We start from the raw sequence: 5944 nt of genomic DNA on the forward strand, positions 1-5944 counted from the left end.
ATGATTCACTCTCTGTCAGTCGGGGAGATCTCATCTACAGCTGTGTCAAGTACTCAGGAGAAAAAGAAAATTAAAAAAAAAAAAAGATGATCTTCAATTTAATGTAAAAAGTCAAGAAATGAATTTAACTTATCAGATTTGCGCATTCACTCAAATGGATTCAAACACTGTTCTAGGTTACAGGGGAGCTATAGGTAGAGATACAGGGAAGAGGTGGTCCCCACCTTCTGAAATACAATACTTATGTGAACAAGTAGCTGCAGCATTTTGGCACCACAGCAAGCAGATGAACAAAAGCAGTGAAGATCTTTGCAAGCTGAAAGCCATTGTTGGTCGAGGTGCGAGATTTACATTTGAGCTCAGGTTTAATGCCAAGCTCTCCCACCTCCCCACCCCTGTTGGGGGAATTCATCCATCTTTAAAGTAACAAACACATCACCAAAACTAAAAGAGTAACGGTTGTCAGTGACAGAATGCCGTTAACAACATCATTTTAATTGCTTGCTACAACCTCGGGAAGTGTACTGGGGAAGCCTAATGCTGCCCTTTCACAAGAGGCCTGTGCCGGGTAGGTGATTTGAGGATGCATTGTACTTCTTCAGTTACTCAGTGCAAACTTTGCAGGGCAAGTTCATCTGTCATTTCATCAGGGACTCTCCTGTATAAATATGCTGGGATCCTTCAGGCTAAGTCTGAGCGGTGCAGCTATGGAAATAACCTACTACCTGTGCTCACCAACTCTGCGCTAAGCCTTGCCAAGTGGCTATCCTCTGGAGTGGGTAACGTCTAAAGAACCAAAAGCAAAGAGAAAGCACAGAGAATAAGAATACAATTGTGAGGGGACTTTAGAAAGTTCAAGGAAAAGTGAAATTGAAGTATGAGTTTATTTTGGCTCAACATTACAAAATCCTTGCTCAAAATGCTCATTTTCTAGGAAGCTTTCGGGAACCTTCATATTCAGTATGTTTTATTCTGGAATTTTAACATAATTTGCTTGGGGGTGAGATTGATCTTTCTTTGAAAGATAATTTCACACAGAAGATAGGAAATGATATCTTGGTGACTTTGTTATTTTACATTTTATTTCATTTTTCTTAGATTTCCACTGTTCAAATGATTCCTATTCCCCCACGTTCTTTTCATATTTCTACTGATTTCTCCCTGTCACGTATTTAATTTTTATGTATCTCATTGATCTGCATTTGTCGAGTTGAAGTGATATCCACCTTTCTATTTATAAAGGAAATTATTATAAATATCAGTGATGCAATAGAACTTTATCAATAAACTAATGTGCTAAGCTCTTTAGGAAAAAAAACACAGGTGGTCTCAGAGGCTTTTCTGGAGCTTTACATTTGGCTGATAGACTCATCAAAAAATTACTACAACACACTCATATTTAGTATGTCTTGTAATATTCTGAAATTCATTGTTTTTTTTTTTTCCTAATGTGGGGGATAAAAAAATAATAAAAACCTCAGAAGTGAACACTTGTTTGTGGAGGGCCCTCTGGTGTTGCTGGGGAGTAACTACAGGTTGATGGCAGAGTTGGAATCCTGCTTTCCTCTCATCCTGCCACCAGAAGGGCTTCGCCACCAGACCCGCTTTATCTCTGTAACCTGGGAGCAGAGAGGGCACATTGTGTGCTGGTGTTTTCTTTTTAATATCATGCTATAGTATACTTTTTATAGGAGTTACACTTGAACTACCATTTGACTGGCTATGTCTGTTAATCTGGTGGCCGGATGGTGGCACAGAAGTAAAACAGAACATGAAGCGGACCAACGTGGAAGGTCCCTGGTTCACGTCTAGAGACCTCTCTGAGTACAGCAGACATGTGTGTGAGTACAGCAGACATTTGTGTGCCCATGTGTGTATCCACGACACCTCCCTGAGTACAACAGACATGTGTGTGCCCACGACACTTCCCTGAGTACAACAGACGTGTGTGTGCCCACGATGCCTCCCTGAGTACACCAGACATGTGTGTGCCCATGACACCTCCCTGAGTACACCAGACGTGTGTGTCCATGACAACTCCCTGAGTACAACAGACATGTGTGTGCCCATGACACTTCCCTGAGTACAACAGACGTGTGCGTGCCCATGACACCTCCCTGAGTACAGCAGACATGTGTGTGCCCACGACACCTCCCTGAGTACACTAGATGTGTGTGCCCACGACACCTCCCTGAGTACACCAGACGTGTGTGCCCACGACCTGGGATTGGCTGAAGTTGGGGATGGATCGTGGCATCTAGAGTCCGCTGGAGTGCCGTGTCTCTTTCTGTTTCTCTGTCTTTCTCATTCGTGGACTCGAGTTCATAGAACCATGAGTCTGTCATGTGGGTTGTGAGTTCCTTCCAACTCCTTTTGACCTAAAGGGAAAAGAAGAGCCTATGTGCTTAAAAAAAAAAAAAAAAAAGTTAATGTCAGATTTTCTAGATATGAAAACATGCTGTTAAGGAACACAGTGTGCATTGTAGGAGATACATCACAGGTGACAATATAATGATTATTTTATATATGTCATTGTGTTCCATTTGGTGGGTATAGGACAAATGTCTGCTTTTACCCTCGGTGGAAATTTTTAAAAATAAAGATTCCAGAAGTGATCCTTCTAAAAGTTACCCTATTTGAGTGTTTAAAGGGGAAACAAATGGGCTCATTCACTTGTTCCTCAGATCCCAACCGTTTATAAACCCAAAAGGACTCACTCAGAATGGACTTCTATAAAGAAATGACTTGGAATTTAAATGAACCTGGAATTAACGTTCTCTTTGGCAGTTGCTTTATCTCACACAGGATAATGGATGATGTTGTCAATGATTCACCCAGTTTTGGGAAATAACTTTTGTCCCCTAACCTGTTCTTTTCAACACTTTATGTTTTAGGTTGCTGAATACTGAAAGGATAGTGGGGACGCAGAGTGAAAAGAGACTGTTCTTTGTCCTGCCACTGGGAGTTTTGGGGAGTCTGGGTGGATCAGTTTCCTGTGATAATTCCAGATGTAGGACAGACAAATTAGTGGGGATAAAAGGTTTGACTGTTCCCTTTTTGGGTGATCTCGTTAAACCTCTTAATGCTTCAGGTTTACCTGTGAAGCAGGAAATAAAATGGGAAGTGAGAAAATAGGAAAGATTTTTTTTAAAAAAATTGTGGCTACTCTCTAATGGCTTGTGCTGCTAGGAACTGAAGCATTTTGCTACGAAAATGGATGGGATGCTTTCTGCCTTGCTGGGATGTCAGAAAGTGTAATTCATTAGTGGTTTGAAAAGTGCTTTGAACTAATGGAATAAAAGGCACTGGAGAAATTTGAACTAATATTATTAAAAATGAAAAATTGCAACAGAGAAATTTATTTCCCCTAGAACACAGACATCAATTTTGAGTCTAATATAGCCTAAACAACCAGTTTGAGAAGGAAAAATGCCAGTCACTCATCCGGACATTTTGTCTACACATTTCCAAATTACCAATTTGACGGATTTTGTTTTTCCACTGAATTGTACAAGTTCAGTTCTTCCCTGAGAGCTTGCAGTCTTGCTCCTATTTGGGGTACGATAGATTTGAATCTACACTATCTGCTGTACATTCTTCAGTTGCACCTCCTGTCTATTTCTCTCAGCTTTATCTTGACCTGTAGGGCCACATGCACTCATCCCAACTTCTCTTCATTCAACCCTTGAAAATCATACTTTAAGTCGAGGTGTTGCTCGCCGTCAGGGGCTGTGGCACCGTCATATTGCCCCAGGAACTAAAGTGGAATGTTCCAAGGCAGAGGCAGTGGATCGCAAGCATTTGTACAGGACTCTGAACATGTGAGGTAGAAGATTGTTGTCCACACAATATTGGGAGGGGTACCAGCAGATGCTATAATGGTTATGTAGCTGGACTCCCACAGTGCCATAGTGGTTAAAGTCCTAGACCTGGTGGTTTGAAACTCACCCCAAATCCCAAGAGGAGACTGGAGGAGAAGGAATTACAACATGGCCATCCCTCCTGGGGGAGTGATTTCTTGCTTTCTCTCTCTCTCTGTCTCTGTCTCTCTGGTGAACACATGTACCCAATAGCAAAAATATCTCTAAAAATAATATAATAATATTGAGATGTGAATTAATATATACAATGAGGGCTTTTGATATAGTAAACCTTTATTCATTCTTCTATTAACAGAACCACACTAACTTTCTCCCCAGTTAATAGTCTCCTGTTGTGATGTAGATTATGTTTTAAAAGGCAACTCAATTGACTTTCCTTTCCTTCTTTTGCTCATTGATTTCAATTTCTTTGTTCATCATGTCATTGAGGTGAGTCAAAAACTAGAATCACTCTCAATGAACTTTTAGGGAAGAAACATAACTTTATCTTAATGATAATTGTTCGTTACTGCATCTCTTTTTTAATATATCATCTACATGCAAAGACCAAAACGAGTAATGCCTATTTTTAAATGCACTGCTAAGGTCTTTTTGAAATAGTAAAGAAGGTCCTAACTCCATTTTTCCTTTGAAAATTGTATTTCAAGTCCTCTGTCAAAGCTTTTTAACACAACTCATATTTTGTCATTACTTTGTAATGCAATGAAAAGTGCCAACAGCAACCACAGAAAGAGAACGTTAGTGAGCCTAGACATATATTATATCGATGCTTCTGACCAAATTACCAAATTCTACGTGGGAAATGAGAAGGGGTAAAGGTGAAGGGTTTGCTTTCAATACATTTAAAATCTGGATGAGCCACTCTGAATCTTAACACAAAAGCCAAGTCAAATCTCACTAATTCATAAATACATGTGTTAACAACAATATTTCATCATCACATTATTATTTCTTAGCTATGGAGAGAAAACCTCCTTCTCATTAAAAGAACTGAAAATCAGATGTGAGTAAACTCAGGAAACAAATAGACATAAAATGTTCTTTCTGGGGGAGATGTATTCGAGTTGCCCTGCAAAGGGAGATTTTTATCCTCATCTTATTTGAAATTTTTTCCCCCAAGTTCAAGATTGCTATTCCAAAAAAGGGTTCTGTCCCACACTCATGCTTTTCTCATTTGTTCAAAACCCACTTTTCCCTTCCTAATTTTTTGTCTTTTTTGTCTTCCATCCTCCCTCCTCTCTCCCTTCATCCCTTCCATGAATGCAGGAGATGAAAACAGCCATGTTTAAACCTTCAGAATCCCTTGTCCGAATTCCCTCTGCAAGGCTTTCGAGCAACTAGTGTGTGTCCATCCATTTTGGACAGCGTTAATGTCTTGGAATCTCCGGCACCTAATCAAATTGGAGTTCAGTCTAATAGAAAAGTCCACAGAGGATTAAGTTTAATGCACTATAATAGGTAACTGAGCTTTTGTTAGTGTGCATTTTATAAATGTGACTCTTCGTAAGGACCCAGGAAATTAGGTTTACAAGCATCTTGGAATGTTTCCTTATGGCCTTTTACATCGTTTTTTATGTGGTGATCTCCAAAGAGACCATATGACTGTTGGAAATACCAAGTGAAGACTCAGAGAAGACAGGGAAAAAAAGAGGCTTTGAAGCCTGGTGTTTTGAAACCGTTTGTTTCAAGAGGCTGATGGTGAGATTAAATTGAATTGATTTATTCAAAAATTGGAGACAGAGTACCAAGTAAAATGTCAAATGCGAGGGAAGAATTACAAAACCTGTAAGCATGGTAATTATACAAAAGAATAATAATGGTTTTCACAGCAAGGGGCTAAGTGTGTCTGACTCGATTATTTACCTCTGTGACGAAAGAGAAGTAGAGGGGCCGTGAAGGACGCATACCTCCACACGTCACAGGTGACAGCCTGAAAACCCTGGTTCTACCAGAACGGTGCTGAGCAAAGAAGCCAACAGACTGTACAGAAATAGTGACAACCTGGATGCATTTAGAGTTTTGCACTTTTTTTTTTTTTTTTACAGGTTTTTGCTATAGTGTTT

Source organism: Tupaia chinensis, unplaced genomic scaffold, assembly GCF_000334495.1.
Source record: "Tupaia chinensis unplaced genomic scaffold, TupChi_1.0 Scaffold000144_1, whole genome shotgun sequence".
NCBI lineage: Eukaryota > Metazoa > Chordata > Mammalia > Scandentia > Tupaiidae > Tupaia > Tupaia belangeri.